We start from the raw sequence: 22,207 nt of genomic DNA on the forward strand, positions 1-22,207 counted from the left end.
AAGCTGTCTAGACTGCAGAGGGTTTATTTAGCAAGACTTCCTTAACCACCTTGTATAAAGAACCTCTATCTGCACAAATGCTTATAGCAATTGTTACAACCCCCAAAATTGATAGCAAATATGGACAAGAGACCAAGGCTTAAAAAATATGGTCCCAAAAAGAGGTGGGGGTAAGGAATAGGTACATAAAAAGGAATCAAACCTGACCCTCAGAGAGACCTCAGGATAGTTACAATCTTAACAATTACTCTCACCTTAAGAAAAATCCACAGCCTCACAGTTGTGTAAGTATATGTGAGGCAGATTCTGCTGGTATTCTTTTCTTGTTTTTCTAGTTCTGTAATTTTGCTTATATTGGTCATGTTATTATTAATCTCTAAGTGTGTGTCACCAATCATCATCTTCATAATTCATCTCTAAGTCACCACTAAAGAGCAAACTCCTTATTTGTAACAATGGAATTTTGCACACCAAAATAATCATAAGGCTACAATATCCTCACACTACAGTCTGCAAAGAGGTTCTACACAAATTTAAAATCCATGGACTAGTTTCTGATGTAACTGCCTTTTTTAGTGGCATCAGCACTTCCAAATCAGGAATCTGTTGGTGGAGAAATCAGTACATCACTTAACTATTAAAATTAAAGCCAATCCACCAAAGAAACAAACAAAACGTACACCTAGAAATCCAGAGCAAGTGTGTTATGAACTCTGTATAGGATCTGATGCCCATGGCAGTGTAAAATGGCCTCATAATGGATGTAAATATAATTTACTCTTACTTTAAGGCCCCTTTACAATGTCAGAGTAATATGTAGTGGCCTTGGTATCTACAGGACTTGAATCCTGTTTGAGGAATATAGTCCTTGAAGTGTTCTGTATCGTGGGTGAGATCACGGCCCTACTTAAAGCAATAGCAAAACTCTAATAACTTCAGTGGAACCAGGAAATGTTCTGACTTCCACCTGGACAACTTGGGACATCTCAGAGGATGGGGCAGTATTCCTTTCTTCAGTGAAATGGGTTCTGATGTCCCAGGCTCTGTGTAAACCATTCTGAACACTTAATGACTATTCAATTGGTATACATAATCATTGCATTACCATTATTTTTTTCAGATAGTTGCAGAATTATTTTGAAACAGCTTGAATATAAAAAACATTACATAACAATTGCTGGAATACTGCTGAAAGTCTTTGATGTTAATTGGTATATTTTTTTAAAAGAGCACCTATCTATCTAACTCCAAATTTCATCAGTTGTTGTGACATTAAGAAAATTGATTATTAAAATCTTTGCTTATCTGTTCAGCTTGTTCTTTTACTAACTATATTCTTCCATTTAGAGGCAAATCCTGCTTCCTCCTTACCTCTGGATGTGGAAGATGTCAAACACCGCTGAACCGGTGTGATGAGGGGAAGGGATGATTGTACAGCAATCATATCAGTTCTCTGGAGTCAGATAAAAGACACAGCTGCCACATGGACCCACCACTGGTCATTTCTTCCATGAAAAACAGATACTAGAGTCCCAGAAGCTTCCTCAACCCTAAGGCTACCATATAACCATAGGGTAGATCTGCTGCCACAGTGGAGATTGTCCCACAGTGGAGATCATATCATCTTTAAAGTGTGTTCCCCTCAAAAGCAGTAAAGAGAAGTTTCTAAAGAGCTACTTAATGTACAGAACTATCCATCACAGCCAGAAAATTTATCTTAAATTATATTCCTGAGTTGTAAATGTATAAAAAGAATATGGTTGAAATTTCCAATAAAATCGGTGCCTAAAGTTAGGTTCCTAAATTAGGCAACTGAATTCCAGAAGGGCTTTATATCTGGCAGTTCCCATTGAATTCAAGGCACAGGATATTTCTGAAAGGAATCTCTCGTTTCATTCTTACTCAGTAGCTGCAACAGTAATCTTTCTTGAAATGGGATAACATAACGCAACTCAGTCATCATATATTATTATGCTCTATGTGGTGGACTAGTAGTCCTAGCCCTCCAGTCAGAAAGGATTTCTAAATTATTTTCAATGCCATAATGCAATTTTCCCCTAATGACAAAATATTAACATATTTGTTGTGCATTTGAATGTGATTTGATTAGCATGACATTACTTGACATGAAGGCCGGACTATGATTGACCTCCGTGGGTGTGCTAGGGGCAAGGGGTAGAGCATGACAGCCACAAAAAAGGAGAGCATGCTGAGCTAATGCTCCATACCACCCCTTAATTCACAGCACAACTGAGCACACAGCATCATCTGCTTTCACATGAAAGCAGGCTTTGTCAAGCAGGAGTTTTTAATTTATGTTTCAGTTAAAAAAAATCAGCTCATGCATAAGAAATAAATGCAGCTTCCAAAACAAGGACTCTTGGCTGCCACTTTTCCCACAAAATGTTCCTAATTGCAGGTCTAAATAATATTGCATCTCTGTACGAATGAACAAGGAACTCTGTAATTCCTGAGAAAAGTCTAGAGGGACCTCTTAGGGTATATGAGAACATAGGAATTTCTTTCGCAAGGTGCTGCCGAAGTGAGTACTGTGAAAGTTAAAGCTGCTCAGCAGCAATAAACCTCAGTTTTTATATGGCAAAATATTGAGATCCTATTTTGAATTAAGTCATGTTACCTGCTTCCATCATTTACAAGGACTATTCAAATGCAGTGTGTTGCTGATAGTATGATAAATCTGTAATATACATAATAAACACATACAATAGACAGGCAGGCAGATACGTATATACAGAAACAAAACTATCAGTTAAAAATTATAATTTCTTTATGTATACTGGGTTTTCACATTCTGCTGTCTTATTTGTATGGTGATGGTCTACTACACCTATTAATGCTACAAGAATAGAATACTGTATCACAGTGGAAAGTAGCTGAATATTATTACCTTCCCTTATATGATGAAAACAATATTAACTTTTTTAAAAATTAAGTTCTCAAAACTGCCAGTTAGACTCCTAGCTGCAACCTAGCTTAGAGTCATCTTTCCATTTCTCCAACCCTGGGACCATTTCAGTCTCTAGTGTAATAACCATCAGCCTAAGGGCTACACTAAGACCCTGTCTACACTTACCTCTGGGATTCGGCAGCAGTCGATGGGAGTTACGCAAGCTACACAAAAAACGTGCGTAACTCCCGTCAATTTCTGTGCTCCTCTTCTGTGCTCCATCTTCACTGCACTGTGACGCAGTCCCGTCGATGCAGCACTATGCCATTTGCAAAGTTGGTCTTAGTAGATTGATTTCTGGATTGACTGAGCGGGTCTTCACTGATCGCTCAGTTGATCCAGAGCAATTGATCTGATGGCGGCGACTTTGCCGCCGTCAGTGTAGCCGTAGCCTAAGTTATGTCACTGAAACAATGCCTCCCTGATCACTGAGGATCAGAGGAGTGTAGTCAGCTTTTTGTCTTGTCCCTCCCAACCCCACATGCCTCTTATAATGGGAGTGTGAGACAGCAGGTGGTAAAGAGCTGGCTATTCTGGCTTCATGGTGCCAGTGGAATCCACAAGCTATTCCTTAAGGGTACTTTTCTGGCTGGTTTGTGCTGCCCAAGTAGTACAAAGCATTGTATGGAGGTTTGAGTGTCAGCCCCTATCATCTTATCTTATGTTTCCCTATTTCATGCTCATATTTCAAGGAACTTTATCCTTGGACAAAATTAAACACAGTATATATGATATAAACAAATCCTATTAAATCACGTCCACAAATTGGATGGGGAGAATTTTTTACTTTTATGCCACAGCATGTCCTAGGGGGAGAGAGGAAGGACTGTAATGCAAGGGGAATATGCAGGAAGAATTCTAGCTGACTAAAGAACCATCAGCCTTGGATCAGCTCCGTCCACAGCTACTACCCAGAGCCAACTGTCTAAAAATCCAGCTATCACTCCATATGTACCGAGCCTAGCTGGGATGCAGAATTGTGGCTGGACCCAAACACAGGCCCAAACCTGCTACCAATGCCAAAATTCCCATGACCAACAATTGTTGCTATGATATATACCAATCATGCAATTCCCATGCAAGTACAAACATTTAAGATGGTACAGTAAACAAACTATACTTTTTCATGCTAATAAGTAGAATGGGAATTTTGTTTTATCTCAGCAGACAAAATCACTTAGAAAGCATTTGTTTTGATCATGTAGTGGTCTGCCAGATGAGAACTAGAGTGATGCTGTATTTGAGCCAATGTCCCACAGTTTTGATGAAGCAGGGAGTCAGAAACTAATTCCTTTGAAACATTATAAAAATTACTGACAGAAAGTATTCAAAACAGCATGAGATGGGAATTTTTGGCTCAATATAAACAGGGTCAGGGTTAACAACAAGTGCATTTAAATGTTGGTGTATATTAAATACAATTGAATGAATAACTTCCAATACTTCTGTGCCTTTTAATGTCAGTATTGGGTCTGCTCTACATAATAAGGGAAAGAACAGATTGCAGTGCAGCTTGTTCTTGGTAATTATACATTTTAATTTGAAATCTAATAAGGCACATGTTGTATGGCAGATGGAAACCCTTTGAAAATGAAATTTGAGCATCACATGGAAATGTAGGAGCTTGGATAAATCACCTGATGAGCACACTTCTTATTTAAAATAAAATCACCAATCTCATACACTTATAGGGAAAGCTTAATTAAAGTCAACGAAATACATAAAAGAAAGGAAAAGGAAGAACTTAAGAGTCTTGTTTTATGACAGGAAAGGTTCTATTTTCTTCTTTTTCCTCTCTTCCTTTCTCATTCTTCTCAGAATGAACTGTCCTCTTGTCTTCCACAGAGTGACTTGATTTTCTATTCACTCGTCTTCCTAATGGATGAAGAAAAATTAAATCCATAAGAAATAAAAGGTAGAGCAAGAAAAGAGTAGGCTCTTGGGCAAGGTTGAACCCTTTAGTGATTTGACCTTTGTCACAATAACCCACCAATATACTCCCACCTTGGCCTAGAGGCACCGTTTGTGGGAGAGAACAGGTAGTTTCTTTTTATTTGCTTCTGCTGAAACAGTCAGCAAGTTCCAGTTGTTGTGTTAGATTTATGGTCAGAACATCTGTCCAGTAGGACTTGGACTGAGACCATCACGTTATTTCCCAAAGGATACCAAACAGCCATCAGATGGGAATGACTTTCAGTTTGTACCAACCTGAACCAATTTCAGTGGTGACCTAGAGGAAAAAGACTATTATCCATTTACTGATCTTCTGTGACAAACTGAATATTTATTAAATGCTCTCTCTGAGTAGCTCATTAAAAATCAAGGTTGTAATTTGGTTTCCTTGAGAAAGGGTAAATATAAATGTTTTGCAGTTTAAATGCAATCATAGCATAAAGTGTAGTACTGCCTGATGTTTCATTATAAGCAGCTGTTAAATTCCACTACAGTATCACTAATGCTACCCCCAGGATTCCTTTAAACAGGATGTTGCTTCTCAATGGGGCTGTCATATCATGAAATTTACAATAAAAATAATGTCCCAGATGAATGGGATTTGGACGTTATTTTTCATTCTCTCAGGTGCTTAACTATAGCAAGGTTCATTTTAATGAGGTTTTTCAATATGCTAACTAACTAGGCACAATGGAATTAGTGAAAATTGGGAGTGCTTCCTGGACAAATACAACATTATTTGTTTTCATTAGTTACATGGGAGAAAACATGACAAGTAACATGTTCCTATAATTCTGTCATGGCAATACTCCTCCTCCCCATCAACAAAATCTCACTCTTCCCCTCACCTGCAAAATACCCAAAATAAAAAACACATAAATAGGTAGATTCTTAGACAGTCAAGGTACATCATCATCATGGTGGTACTGTGTCTGGTATATATGATTTCTTATATTGTCAGTGAAAGCTATGTACATTATTCCCCATTTTTTATATGGAAGACATAGGTGTTGATAACCCCAAAGAAATCTGCATGACGCAGTTTGAAATATGTGGTTCACGGACACCTATTTTTAACTCACAGATAATGCAATGCAAGGTTTTCTGGTGCATACTTGGCAAACAATGTCAAGAGGCCCAAAACAGCAGATTTCCTTTCTGCTATTGAAATATTCATTAGCGATGAAATTCAACCCTATACAGAGGACCTGTATAAGATCCATACAACACTTAAATCATAGGCAGATGACTTCACACCTGTGCACACATCTGCACTGGTGTGAATTTCACCCTAGATGATTAATACAGGGTACAGCAGAACACAATATAAATTCTATTTTTTATTGTAAAGAAACAGCGCAAAATGGGTGAAACTCTATTAACATTACTCCCTCATTATCCCTGATTATATAAACTATAGTACCATGAATGCTTTTATCCTTCCATATCTACACCTCTCTATCTCCCTTGATAACATACTAGCAGGTAACACAGTAATTTTGTGTATCCACAGTTCAGCAGTCATTGTAAAGTACTGTTGCTTCTGAACACATTTAGAAAATCTGTCAAATCAGTCTCAACAAAGAATTATACCTCAGAGTTATTAAACAAGATAAATAATGGAAAAGAGCAAACAAGTTTACCAGATACAATCATACAAGGACAGGGCCGTCTTGTATGCTACATGCCCCATAGTCACAAGCTAGATATCTACACAAAATATTGTAAACCATTAACAAACCATTGTTAATTTCTTCCTCAGCTGGTTCTTTGTTTATAGCAAAAGTTAGCCCATCTCTATAAATTATCTATAGGTTAATAACGTAACCACTTATTACCAGTATGAAGTCAGATACCTACTTTTCCAAAAAAACATTTTAGTCTTTACTCAGTTGTAGTTACACAAAGTATTCTGGATCTGATCCAAAGCCCATTGAAATTAAAGGGAGTCTTCCCCCATTGACTTCACTGGACTTTGGTTCAGGCTCATAATGTTTCTTTACTCAGACCAAATTTCTTAACACAGCGTTTCTGATGTATATGGCTTGTCTGGGATGGAATTATACTGACATCTAAAATGAAGGACATCTCTGAATATCAGCCCCCCCCCCAACCCAACACATACACATAAAGTAGTGTGTTCTGGCTGACTGCTTATTAAATGTTAAGAATTCAAAACAGTTTGACATTGTCATATTCCTGATCTTTCTGACTTAAGTCACATGCTGGGGTGTGTGTGCGTGCATGTATCTGTGTAAAAAGCAAATGAAGACAATACAATGACTTATTGTCATCTGGTGGTGATCATTGCAGATGATAAAAGAGAGCCAGTTTTCTGTATACCGTACTTTGCATTTACCAGACCACCTTTCCAGTTTTCATTAAATGTCTTGCAGCTATATGACAAGCAAGAAATATGTCAAGCAGATGGCATTTTCTCTGAACACAGACAGACAATTTGTAAAGTCCAGTGAGTTTTTAAGAATCAAATTCACTTTTGTGATAATCATGGGTCCTGAGTTTAATAATTAAGATTTGCATATTAACATAATGAACATTTCCTTTTTAAAATTACAGCACATTTTATCATCTAGAGTCTTTGATACATCTAAAACTGCACTCAGCATGGGAGCAGGGGAATGGATAAAGGGTAAAGATGGCTTCATTCCACTATTAAGGCTGTCTAATTCAGGGACTGGCTGTTGGATGTTTGAGGCCCTGGTGTAATTCAGAGTAGGCTCAGATCTACTTATGCCTGGTTGCCCATAGCCCAAAGGGGCATTCCAGAAGCCAGGAATAGTCAAAATTAGTCATTTTCTCTCCTAGTTTACAGCCCATGTTTGCCTTTGCTGCGCCGTACAGTTGTTGTAATAGGAATCTCCCCCAGTGGAGGACCCAATGATAAGAATATCATTTGGTTAGAGAACTCTCCTGAGAGGTGGGAGACCCCCCTTCTCAAATTCTTTCGCCCCCTGTAGCAGAGAAATGGGAGTTGAACTTGGGTCTCTCACATCCCAAGTAAGTAGTCTTAACCACTGGGCTAATAGCTATAAGGTGAAAGGCACCCTTGCCTCCTCCAGCTGGATTTTAAATAGGACCCGATGTGGTAGGTGTCCTCTGAACACACATACCAGATCATTCCCCGGCATGTGATTTAGGCAGCTCAAGATCTGTCTTTTCCTGGTTCATGAATCATTTTGGGGTGTAAGTGGGAGATAGGCATCTGGACACCTAGAAGGAGGTAGAAGAGTGCATGACCAGAGGCAGATATATAGGTACCAACGGAACTTTTACCCTGAAAGATTTAGTGAGTTTAGGTAAGGTTAGGCAAGAGTTTTATGGATGACAGTGAAATCAAAGCTTGGATTTAAGCATCTAAGTTTGAGGTATAGACATCTTGGTATTTTTGTGGATCCCTCCCTTATAGTCTTAGTTTTCATGTCAACTTTTGAGATCACTAAAAAGAATTAAAGTAAAATGTCCATCGGATGACCAGAACTCTGAAAACTCAACTACTGAATGAGAACACAGACTGAATACTGGCTCAAGATAAGTTTGGAAGTGTAAAGACATCACTGTTACTTTAATAGAATTCTCTGACATAAAGAAAGACTCAGGATGGTGGTTGTGATGGGGGAAGAAAATGCCCTTTTTCTTTTTTCTTGTTAATTATTATTGCTACTGTTTCTCTTTGTCCCAAACAGGCATATATATACCTGTTTTCTAGGCTATTACTGTGGATGGGCCAGATTTTCAAATGTGGATGCTTAAAGTTAGGTACCTAAATCAAACCATAGAGTGGGCTAAAAGAGGGAGTGAAGCTGCTCAAGTATTTGCTGGAAGCATGCCACAGACAGTAGATATTCCCCCCAGCCATAATCACTCCAAACACCAACGCAGCGTATCCCAATCACAGAACCAGAGCACCACACAGTAGTAAAGGAGGGGTTTCTGCAGGCTCAGAGAAAGGGGGCATTATAGATTCCATGGCCAGATGGGATCATTGTGATCTAGTCTGACATCCTGTATAATACAGACCATAGAACATCCCCAAAAATAATTTATAGAGCATATCTTTTAGAAAAACATCCAATCTTGATTTAAAAATTGCCAGAAATGGAGAATACCACGACCTTGGGTAAATTGTTCCAATGATTAATTATCTTGTTAAAATGTATGCCTTACTTCCAGTTTGAATTTGTCTAGCATCAGCATCCAGCTGTTGGATTGTGTCACACCTTTCTCTACTAGATTGAAGCACCCATTTGTTCCCTATGTAGGTACTTATAGGCTGTAATCCAGTCACCCCTTCACCTTCATTGGAAAATTCATGGAGCAGATCCCCAAGGTATCCATTTTGAAGCACTTAAAAGAGAGGAAAGTAATCAGGAACAGTTAACATGGATTCACCAGGTCCTGCCTGACCAACTTGATTGCCTCTATGATGAGATGATTGGCTCTTTGGATGTGGGGAAAGCAGCGGATGTGATATACCTTGACTTAAGCAAAGCTTTTGATACGGTCTCCCACAGTATTCTTTCCCTCAAGTTAAAGAAGTATGGGTTGGATGAATGGACTATAAAATGGATAGAAAGCTGGCTGGATTATCAGGCTCAATGGGGAGTGATCAATGACTCAATGTCTAACTGGCAGGCAGTATCAAGTGGAGTGACCCATGGGTCAGTCCTGGGGCCAGTTTTGTTCAACATCTTCATTAATGATCTGAATGATGTGGGGAGTGGTAGATACACTGGAGGGTTGGATAGGATACAGAGTCACCTAGACAACTTAGAGGATTGGGCCAAAAGAAATCTGACGAGGTTCAATAAGGACAAGTGCGGAGTCTTGCACTTAGGACCGAAGAATCCTATGCACAGCTACAGACTAAGGACTGAATGGTTAAGCAGCAGTTCTGCAAAAAAAAAGACCTGGGGGTTAGGCTGTACAAGAAACTGGATATGAGTCAACAGTGTGCCCTTATTGCCAAAAGGCTAACAGCATATTGGGCTGCCTTAGTAGGAGCATTGCCAGCAGATTGACGGAAGTGATTATTACCCTCTATTTGGCACTAGCGAAGACACATTTGGAGTACTGTGTCCAGTTTTGGACCTCCCACTATAGGAAAGATGTGGACAAATTGGAGAGAGTCCAGTGGAGGACAACAAAAATGATTAGGGAGCTGAGACACATGATTTATGAGGAGAGGCTGAGGGAACTGGGCTCATTTAGTCTGCAGAAGAGAAGAATGGGGGGGGGAATTGATAGTAGCCTTCAACTACCTGAAGGGGGGTTCCAAAGAGGATGGAACTAGGCTGTTCTCAGTGGTGGCAGATGATAGAACAAGAAGCAATGGTCTCAAGTTGCAGTGGGAGAGGTCTAGGTCAGATATTAGGAAATACTTTTTTACTAGGTGAGTGTTGAAGAACTGGAATGGGTTACCTAGGAAGGTGGTGGAATCTCCACCCTTATGAGTTTTTAAGGCCCTGTTTGACAAAGCCCTGGTTGAGATGATTTAGTTGAGGTTGGTCCTGCTTTGAGCAGGGGGTTGGACTAGATGACCTCCTGAGGTCCCTTCAAACTCTAATCTTCTATGATTCTCTTTGTTAAGCTAAATAGACTGAGCTCCGTGAATCTATCATTATAAGGCATGTTTTCTAATCATTTAATCTTTCTTGTTACTCTTCTCTGAAGCCTCTCCAGTTTATCAACATCCTTCTTGAATTGTGGACTATGTCACTGAGCTGCTGATTTCTCTTAATGTCTTCTTCTTGCTTTCCTGTAACATTGCAAAAGGATGGGAGCATCAAGACCTCAGTGCCAGTTGGGTCAAAACACCTCCACACAAATGGAGGGTGGTTATATTTAATGTTCTGGTACTTTTATGATTCTTTGTTACTCTGAAATGTATTTAAAATTATTATAATACTGAATATGGTGTGACAATGAAGTGGCTTTAAACACATCAGAGGAGTGAGAAATGTTATCTTATTTTCTACAAGCAGAGACCAATTTTGAAAGAAAAGCACTACAAGTTCTCCGAAATGAGAGTAGTACATTCATCAGAATTAAACACCTTGCATTAGATTGATCTTACATTCCCCTCAGTGTTTCCCTTTTTTGAACCCAATCACAATGTTTCACAGCAACTGTCTCTTACTCATGGTGCAAACACTTGGGCTGAAGTCATGACCTCATTTAAGTCAATAGCAAAACTCCCATTTACTTCAGTAGCACTAGAATTTCACCCCTGAATTCCCCCAACTAACATCATGAAAAATAATCCTTGAATTCTTAGGAGGTTTGCTATGACCCATTGCTCCAACATATAAGTGATATTATTAACAATCTCTATTCCACCAGAGACTGATATTTCATCTATAGGATGATTAAGCATGTTGTTAAAGAAAAGGTATTTTAAAAATGTTTAATTCTTTTTGCACCCCTTCTTTGAACAAAACTTGACTTAAACCTGGAAGAGATCAGACAATACTTTCCAAGACAAAAAATAAAAACCTTTGGATATATCTTTCTTTACTTATCATTGAAAGGTGTACATTACAGTCTTGTCGAGCTTTTTTTCTTTCCCTGGAGCTGTATCAGTTATGGGAAGGCTTGTTTTTAAAATTACTTCCTTAAGCTATTGTTCAACTACATTTTCTGTTAGGCCCCTGCTGAGAAAATTGATAAGCATTATATAGAAATATCCTTCTGGATCATGGCTGTGTAGATTTTTTTCCCCTCTCCCAGAAGTAGAAATCTGAAAGAAGCTGAGAGTGAAAGTACAGGTGACATGGTTCGTGCTGCCTGAAAGCCCTGAAACCTTTTCTTGTTTGTGCAAAATTAAAGTACATTCCTGAAATGCAACACAGCGCTGATTAAACTTTCACATTACCTCCACAATTCTTTCCAGAACTAGGAGGCAAAGTTGTTCTTTAAAATTAAAGATTCCCTTATCTAGTCTAATTTTCCTCTCTGACGTTTTGTATATGGGACATGTTTCTTTAAAAAAAAGATTTAAAATGTTATACCAATTTATTTTGCATATATACAAAGTAAATAAGGATTCCATTCTTGGTTATTCCCTGCCATCATTCATTGAAGCCTATGTAAGGAATTCATAACTATCCATCAATCCATGTTTCTTTATAAGGTACCAATTCACTGTGGTATGAGAATGCCTTCCACATGAGGTAAACACAGCAATCAGTTTTCCGGCCCCACTGGAATATACTAGGGAATTTCCATTTCTACTGTTAATTCTTTGGCGTCTCAAGCAGATATCAATATAGAGTCAAAGCTGTTGCAAATTGGAATGTGATCTACAAAGTAACAGCAAGAATCTAACATTGCAACTTCATGTTCATCGTATTAATTCACTTTTAGTATGTATGGAGATTAGAGATGAATATCAACGAAAAAGTAATTGACATCATATGTTTCATATAGAAGGATGGTTCCTCATGTGCGCTGGACTCCACTCAGTGCAGCTGGATGGGTGGGGCAAAATTGGTTTTACACTACATTTCTGTCTTTTTGGCTCCTGGGGCAGCTAGGAGCTGTTCTGATTCATACACAACCTAAAGCAGCCTCAGGGCTGCTCTAAACTGTGCCTGGCTCTAACTAGATGCTAATCAGAATGCAGCACTATTCTGGCCATGTACATTTCTCCCAGTCATGCCTTTGACATGTCCCTCTGCTGGGGGAGTGAGGTGAGGCAAGGAGAGGGTGGCAGAGGTCTAACTAGCCACATCTGTGCCACCCAGAAGCCACAGACTCCTTTATATTCAAAGCAGCCATAACAAGGGTTACCATTTATCCCACAGGTAATATTATCATGGGATAGTATAGTGATAAAGTATACTGTCTCTCTGATGATACATAAGACAGAGCTCCTGAACATGTTAAGACTTTAATAATCTCATGACACTTTTTCTAAGGGCAAGGACATTTAACATTGCCAAATTCTAGTTTGGTAACTGCAGTCTGTCTAATTATATTTCTTCTGCAGTTTTAAATGGTCATTCTTCTAATGACAATGCTCCGTCCAATCTGTAGATGTAAACTACTTTATAGATATGAAACAAATATACAATTGATAGATCATCTCTAAATAATTCATTTAATTCCCTATGTAACTGAAGTTATTTGGAATGTGATGCTTTAGATCAATAAGAATACAGAAGATGGATGACTATAATCAACAGTGCTGAAGAAGAATTTATTTTGGAGCTATTTATAGGGAGCCAAGATGAAACAATCTATAAAAGAGTTAATCCAAAATTTGATGCCTTAAAATTAAGCATTTAGGAATCTAAATAAGGGGCCTGATTTTCACAGTGCTAAGCACCCACAGATTCAATTCAAATTTAAATATATACATAATAGATATGTACTGTGCATATATATGTACTTTTATACTTTGTGTGTATGAGGTTAGCTATATAGAGTTGCTTTGAATGCCACCATAAATTTTCATCTGGCTAATGAATTATTATTTGAGTGAGTTACTCAGTGAATAAGTCAGCAGAGGATTCAGAAGAGTCTGTAAACTGTGAAGAGACTATGAAAATTAATGGGCATATTTGCATAATATGTAGCACTTTGTCATATTAGTGCTGCTGAGAAACACTAATAAAGAAGAAGGAGGGCAAAATCTGTCCGATTATTTTTTCTCCTTGGAATCCAAGCCTATAATCCTAATAAAATCTGGCAGATGCAACAACAAATAAGGAAGGAAATGTGGTAGAACTGTGGGATTCAACCTTTCTTTTTTCATTTGCAGACCCTAAATAATTTCAAATTTCCCCTTTGGAAATCTTAGGCAGCCTGTGGACCCACAGGGGTCCGTGGATCACAGGTTGAAAACCACTGCTATAGAAGATATAAGTCACAGCTGAGGGTTCTCACCCTGCAAGAAGTCAGTTTTGCACCAGTTTCTATTATTTTTGGATATTGACTATTTTTATTCTATGTTCCTCATGAACCTGATCCAAAGCTCACTAAAATCAATGGAATTTTTTCATTGACTCCAGAATGGCTTTGGATCCAGCCCTAAGTCACAAAAAAAGACATGACAAGATAAATCCCTCTATCATTATCGCCTCTCATTAGTGCTCAGTTCCCTCATTCCACCTACTATGTACACCATCCACCTTCCCCCAATATCCTTCCCCTGATGCTGTCCCCCCATTCCTTTCCCTGCTCCCATTGAAGTCAGTGGCAAAATTCCACTTTCACTCTAATGCAAGCAGGACCGACCTGCTATCCTCATTTGAAACTATGTAGCTCATGCTTAAGATGCTAAGTACATCTGATTTCAAATTACAACAAAAAGTGTTTGAAGTCTAACATTATCCAGAGTTTAATTACACAGATAGTTGCAGACTGTAAGCCCAGTCCCGCAAACGCTCCTGCACATATGCATTCATGTGAAAACGTTTGCAGAGCTAAATAAAAAATGAGAAAATACTAATCCAGCACTTTCAAATGCTCGATGATTACAATATTATTGTAGATTATTCATGGTTATCAGTTTTTGCTAGACCTTTGCACATCACGAGCCAGATTCATCCCTGGGATCCATTGGAGTCAATGAAGTTACACCAGGAACAATTTGACCCCATACCTTGTCTGACTCTGGACTGGTGAACAGCTGTATCCTCTCAGTTCTCCATCCTGGAGTGCCTTCTACACTTCTTTGCCGTGAGAGTTACCACCCTGGGTCTGCTCACACACAGCCTCCAGTATGTAAGTTATACACTATAACTGGGAGTAAGTGCTCTAGCCAGCCATTCATGAATCATACTGCAGAGCAACAACAGCAAATTTCCAGTCCCAGACTTTCCCCAGAAATGTGCATCTTGTACTTTCCAGCTCTCTCCTGGACAAGCTCATATAAAGTCCATCATTTTATTAATAGAAAATGATATGCATAAATCCTGTTATCCCAAATGATTTTTCCAAACATTTCAATCCAAATACTGATTTATATGAACGAGTGTAACACAAGTTTATTAACTACAGAAAGATAGATTTTAAGTGACTACAAGTAATGAGGCATAAAAGTCAGAATTGGTTTCAAGGAAATAAAAGTAAAATGCAACTAATGCTTAACTTAAACTAAAGTAAATTCAAAGCAAAGGTCTCTCTCACTCAGCAGTCTTACTGGCTGAATTTCTTTCCATCAGGATCCCTCCCCAGTCCAATGCTGCTTCCTTTGTCCTTCGAGTTCTGCTCTCCCTTTTTATAGTTCTTTCTTTTCCTTGACAATCATCTCCAGCTGACAGAAGAGACAGAAAGTGTGTGTCAACAGGAGCCCTTAGCTCTTTCTTTGCCCTGGTCCACACTTATCTGGAGATTCAGCAGCAGTCGATGGGAGTTACACAAACTACACAGAGTAGCCTGCGTAACTCATGTGGACTGCTCTGCTTCACCTTCTGCGCGGTGTCTTCACTGCGCTGCGCCAATGGGAACAGTGTTCCCGTTGACGCAGCTCTACGCTACTTGAGGAGGTGGTTTTACTCAGTCGACTTCCTAATCGATTGAGCAGGTCTACACTGACCACTCAATCGATGCAGAAAGACTGTTCTGGCGGTGGCGATTTTGCCACCGTCAGTATAGACATGCCTTTTGTCTTCCTGCCAAAGAATGGCCACTTAACCAGGTGATAGTCCTTTCGATTTCGTGGAAACCTGGCTGAGACATCAGCTAGCCTTTTTCTGCTGGGGAAATGGTTTGTGACTGCTCTCCAAACTTGGAACATGTCTTAGGAACATCATGCAGTAGAATCCTATAATTTTACATAGTGTTGCCACTCACACCAGGATAATGATGATAAGCAAATTATGAGTTTTTAAATGATGCCTCAAGACATACTTTGTACAAAATGTATCATAATCTTGTAAAAGGGGCAAACATAAGGGTACACACAAACATAAGATAGTCACACCTTGACCTTTCCACTACAATCATTACACAACATTTATACTTTATTAATTATCTGTATCATAAATGTTTACAAATAGGCTAACTAAATAGGTGCAGATGTAAGGATCAGTTTGCTTTATTTTGGGAATTGGATTTTATTAATTAATCATTTGTATATGTATTTATAATCAATTTTATCTGAGGAAATCTGGCTTGGTGATTTAAATAGTGATGTTTCATCTTCAGGAATCTACAATCTGACCTAAAAATCCTAAAGTCTTTGGTTAAAGTTAAATGGTACTTAATAGGGTCATTGGATTAGTTCCCTATTTTTCAATGTGTATTAAAATTTAAATGAGATTGGTAAACTTCTTGTGTTGTCCAGTGGATATTGTTCCATGTAGCAACCCTCTCCCACCCACAAAAAATCCCCAAAACACAACCACCATTCAGATTTGCATTTCTGAAACTAATACTTTGACAGTGTTGACTTTGATATTTTTCTGCACTGAACACTGTGATTAACTGACATGGCAATGAAATTACTTGAAATGACCATTTTAAGGCTAGAGAGACAAGGTGGGTGAGCTAATGCTTTTTTGGATCAACCTCTGTTGGTAAGAGAGGCAAGCTTCTGAGTTTACACAGAGCTCCTCTTCAGGCCTGGGAAGTATACTCAGGGCAAGTCTATGCTTAAATCCAAAGTCTCTAATTACAGCAATTTATAACCCACTAACAACCCCCCACCAATTGCCTCCACCTCCTCCCCCATTTTCTGCTGATGTGGTGTTTTAAGTGTACATTTGTCCTGAGTACATCCCCCAGACCTGAAGAAGAGTTCTGTGTAAGCTCAGAAGCATGTTTCTCTCAGCAACAGAAGCTGATCCAATAAAATATATGACCTCAACCTCTTTGTCTCTCTAATAATATCCTGGGACCAACAGGGCTACAACACTGCAGAGAGCAATGGTTCTCAACCTATTTACCATTGTGGACTGCATATGCAGCTCTCTGTGTTATGTGGGCCACATCCACACAAAATATATATTACCTGTATGGCCTTGAGGATGTCACATGGCCTACAGCTGTGTGCCAAATGGGCCAGAAGCAGCCCGCAGGCCATGGGTTGAGAATCACTGGCATACAGCAATAGTCAGATCATTTCTGCACACAGCTGCTTTCTTTTGGAAATATGTTTATACCTATCTCAAATAAATTCATCAAAAACAAACAAACACATAGCACCACTCCCTCAGTGGTTGCCAGGGAAATCCAGGCCTGCCCTCTACTCCAGGTTTCGGCTCGGCAGGGATCCTGTAGCTAGCAGTCAAGGCCTCTGATCTTTTAGACCTTTACTGCCTTTCCCTCAGCCCTATCCTACTTTCATGATTTCCCCCACTCTCTGGGTTTACCAGCCCAGACATGCCTCCTTTCTCCCAGGGAATGACTGGAGACTTTCCCAGCAGCCCCCTCTGCTTCCAGTTTCATTTATTTATAAATCCAGCCCACTTTGCTCCTCCTTAGCTCCCTCACTGAGTCAGGGGATTACTTAGTCACCTAATTCCCCTCATCTGTGGCCTATTGCATTAATTAGCTCCCTTCTCAGTCTGCATTAATCCTCTCAGAGCACATGTGGGGTGAATATCTCATCACAATAACTGATGAGGGACAAAACTCATTTAGAAACACCATTTGACAGCTATGGTTAAATGAACAACTGACAGTTAAATCCACTGTGGCACACACTGTTGATAGCCATTGCTGCTGTATTAGCCAATACTTGATATCACTTACCCACCACACACTAGTGGTAAACTCTCTGGGATAGGGACAATCTTTTTCTTCTGCATTTGTACAGCACCTACCACAGTGGAGTCCTGGTCCATGATGGGGGTTCCTAGGTGCTACAATAATACAAACAATGGTGTGGAGACACAATTCACAGACACATTTGTTCAGATTCGGGTCAAGCAAACTGACACAGCTGAAACAAAAACTGTCCTGGAGCTCTGTCCATCTCCCAAATAAAACAAAGATCTCATGCTTATAGATTCAGACCTATTTTTATTTTCTTTTTTGTCCCTTCCCTACATTTCCTGGATGAATGTGGAACAGTAAGAAATGCCCTTTCTCCTCATGCTATTTCTCACCTAAACAAATCTCTCACAAAGAACTCTGATTTCCAGCCTGATTCTCTAGCTGGGTATTTGCAGCCTGAACGACAATAGGGAGAGCCAAAGTTAATCTCTGAGACTGGTGAAGGAGATGGCATCATTTTGCTCACATTTAAACTATTATTATTATTTCTGTTGGTAAACAGTGGGACCATAACTATATTCTCAGTCTGCCTGCAGCACTCAGGACCCTTTTTGGGATGGGAATGATCCAAGAATAGAATTCATAATTCTCACTGAGATTGCTCCTGCACCCCATCTTTGCACACTAGTGTAGGGACATGGTTCAGTCTACCTACAGCATTCCCTCTTTAGTTCCAGGCATTAGAGTGGTTTCTTGGTGCCTTCATTTCCCCACATTTTTGTTCCTAGCTGCTTCTAGGTTTGCTCTTAATGAGCTTACCACCTGGGTTTTTGAAAGCACATTCTCTCTAGCTTTGCCGTGCGAGAGCCACACACATAAGGCAGTGAGTGGAATGCTCTTTGCCTTACTTCTCTCTCTTCACACTCACTCAGGGCAAATTTGTAAGCAAATGCACTGCAGTCTGGAATACTCTTTGTGGAAATGTTTAAGAGGTGTCACATGATTTTTACACATTTTCTGCAATGTGCTTTGCCAAATATGCGCTGAAAATACCTAAGCAAAATTGAATGATAATGTAGATCCTAATAGATTTTTCATATGGGGTGCATGCTAATTCAAGCTATAAAATAGGCAGAGAGAAAAACATACTGTGCTCCATTATCTTGTGACCTCTGTTCAGAAACTCCACCACAGAAGTGAATCATCAGGATTAGAAAATTAAGGGTTAGATTGGGTTTTTTATGTTCAGGCCATAGTAAGAATGGCAGAGAGATGGAATGCCTCACAGAACTCAGAAGCACTCAGAAACTGTGCGCTCACTCTCACACATCCCTTTGTGGGGTGCAGCTTATTACTCTTGTCTCCTGTGGGGGCAGCCAGTCCTGCTCACTGGGGTATAGGAAGGGGATCCGTGAGTGTACTCCTCATTCATGCACCTCCTATCACCATTGTGGCAGGAAGGAACCAAGCAGCAGAGGGCCTCCAGTTCTGTCTGGCACCTTTGGATGTAACAAAAGGCTAAGGGGAGAGGCTCTTATTTCCCACACATACAGCACAGCTGCTTATGAGCCAGGCACAGTCTGACCCTTAATTCATTTGTGGTGGGATTTTCAAAAGTGCCTAAGGGAGATGGGTGCCCAACTCCCATAATCTGCAGGGCCTAAATCTCATAGGTCCTTTTGAGAGTTCCACCATTTTATTGTTATATAGACAGCATCTCAGTACCCAACAGTGACCAGGCTTTTCAGAGTAGCACCCACTGAGAACAATGGGATCCACTGAATACTATGCACTGTTCAAAATGTATCCCTTTTTTCCTCCTTCAGGCTTTTCACTCTTAGTGACAGAAACTAAAATCAAAACAAACTGTAAGAAAATACTTGCAGTTTAGTTTGTCCCATGACTGAATATTATTTCTTCTTAGTTCTATAATTATTTGTATTTATTATTTATACAGTGCCTTAAGTATGCATGGTGCTTTCCAAATAAATTGGAGTTTAAAGTCAAATGTTATTTTATTGACTGCTACAAATTTGTGGAAGCATCCAACAAATCAAAAAGCCACTTAAAGAACAGAGCACATCATGTGAAACTGGAGATTCCCTTCCTCTTCCCCCCCTCCCCCCTCAGTTTTATCAGTAGGGGGAAAAGGACTTTAGTTTGTGCTATTTTTTAAAGATGTAATTCAAACTGTAAGCAAAACTGAAACATGTGGGCCTCAGCAGCAGAGGAGATAGACTCCAGAGGATAAAGTCCTCTTGCTGTGATATGTTTTCACAGGCTGAATTAATCCCCAAATGCTCAGCAGAACTAACACCCATGGAGAGATTGGGAGAAGGAAAAAAAGACCGCTGAAGGAGGTTGCACAGGCAAAGAGATGGAAGGAGGTCATGCAGAACAGATCTTTTGAGAAACACTAAAATTAATTCCAGACATTTCAATCTCCTCCTTTCCATGTAATTATGTTGTCTGTTCTGTTTGCAAATGTTTTTTCTTTAAATGAAGAAAGGGTATTTGTTTTTCTTGTTGAGATAAAGAAGATTTTCCAAAACCTGAATATTTATTTACTTTTAGATTTAAGGTGTGCCAATCACAAGATGTTGACAAGACTTCTAGAGATATTGGCCCCTGTTATTTTATTCCTGTTTTACTCATTTCCATCTATCTATGGCCCCCATTAATATAGTATCTGAGCACCTCACAGCCTTTTAATGGATGGCTATGTCTAGTAAGGGCCCAAACAGAACTGAATGACAGAGGAAGTATCCAAACCTCACCATAGCTCCTCTCAAGAACAATTTAACTAACTCGTCTGTTTATGCCCTAGAATTCCTACCATGGCTAGTACCAATTCAGCTCCACCGGTGGTGTCAACAGAAGTAATGCTACTGTAAACAGTACCCATCAAAACTAGCATTTTTCTGCCACAGTAAATGTGCAAAGATTTAATTATGTGCTTAACTGTACACAAGTGAGTAGTTTCTGTCAACTCAATCAGCCCAGTTAGTGGGGCTGCACACTTGTGCTGCAGCATTATGCATGTGTGTAAGCCATTGAAGGATCAGCGCCTTCAGCACTTTATGGGGTAGACTTCCTCCAAGAAAGGAAGATGCTTAAAATGCCAGTGGCTATCTGGACTCTTTTTCACTATTGCTCCCAACATGGCTACGAAATGGTATGAAATGTTTTAAGTCCTCCTACCTTTAAAATAGGTTTGTCAGAGCAATCCCATTATTGTTAATGTTTAATTCAGTTTTGTATTCTTATTTCCGCCAGAAGTTCTTTCCTCTTCCCCCATCTCCTTAAAACATCTACACTTACACTATAGCAGCTGAAGCTCCTGATGCATGGTGAGAAATCCATATCAAAGAATAAAAATTGTATGTAACTTTCTGAAAGAGGCTCATCATGTACCATATTGATGAAACTATATACAACATCCTCTCTCAGTGTTGAATATTACTATTTTTAAATTATTTCCATAGATTGTTCATTTGTATAGCATATACAAGAAAGCATTATGCCACTGCACAGGCTGAGTAACTGGGCTGTGTGCAAGGCTGTTCTGGGTAGGCTATAGGGAAAGGAATCCTTTTTGCAGGTTTCAAAATGCAAAGCACCAGTAAAAGTGCCTTGTATCTGCCATGGTAGTGTAAGGGCTTCGGATACCTTCTATGTCATTCTACACAAGGGGAGGAGCAATCAACCAGTGGTTCTGTACACTTTGATCTCTTTTGGGGCCTGATGCATAGATCAGTGCAATCAATGGAAAGACGCTCACATTAACATTAATGGGCTTTGCATCAGACCGTTTTTTTATGTAACCAATCACCTTTCAAACTCCCCTCAGGACTCAACTCTTGTACAGCATAGTTCTGCAATGTGCAGGGTGTGTGAACTTCCTGCATAGAGTCTCCACATTCTGTCTCTCCTGCATAATGGAAATTCACTAGTTCCACCACCAGTTGACTTTTCTACTCTAAAGGTATGAAAGCGTGTGTTTGCATATATATATCTATATAGAGAGAGAGAGATATACATATCTATATATATCAGGATTTGATCCTAAGTGTTACTGGGTGCACATGCAATACAAATTAAAACAAGTTTTTAAACAGCCTGTGTAATGCCGGAGTGCATTTTATAAGAAGTTCAGTTTTAGCAAATTATTAATGCTGCTAAATTTAGGGATGGATACCATATACTGATTCCATTAGCTGTCCAGTGATATAGCACAAGATGTCTAGCTATGTACACATACATTTCATTGCACTCCTCCATTTCCATTAATTATTGCCTAATGTTAATAGACATTAACCCCATATGTCTTTCTGGTACATATTTATTGGAACAAATGCCTTATAACTGGCACAGAAGCAAACTAGAAAGTGTAACTTTAGCCTTCCTTAATGTAGTTTATGTTCCATAAATGCTATGCCATTTAAAGATAAGGCATTTGCCAAATAAGTATACATAAATAATAGTCCATTCTGAAATGTCTTTTAATACAAAGTGGTGGGACACCAGGGAAAATAAGAAAATATCCTTTTCCATGCCTACAGGCCAGATCCTTAGCTAATTTAAATGTAATTGTTTACCCTA

At 39.3% G+C, this 22,207-nt stretch overlaps 1 long non-coding RNA gene across 1 annotated transcript in view; it reads right to left on the minus strand.

Annotated features, from left to right (window-relative positions):
* Nucleotides 1-4,421: 4,421 nt before the first annotated feature.
* LOC137160547 (uncharacterized) overlaps nt 4,422-22,207 on the minus strand; it is a 76,907-nt gene continuing 59,121 nt past the window's right edge. Inside the window, exon 3 of the long non-coding RNA XR_010921917.1 lies at nt 4,422-4,843. This is a non-coding gene — a long non-coding RNA (uncharacterized lncRNA). The remainder of the gene's footprint in view (nt 4,844-22,207) is intronic.

Source organism: Emydura macquarii, unplaced genomic scaffold, assembly GCF_026122565.2.
Source record: "Emydura macquarii macquarii isolate MOO-44397 ecotype Brisbane River unplaced genomic scaffold, CSIRO-AGI_Emac_v2 contig_2205, whole genome shotgun sequence".
NCBI lineage: Eukaryota > Metazoa > Chordata > Testudines > Chelidae > Emydura > Emydura macquarii.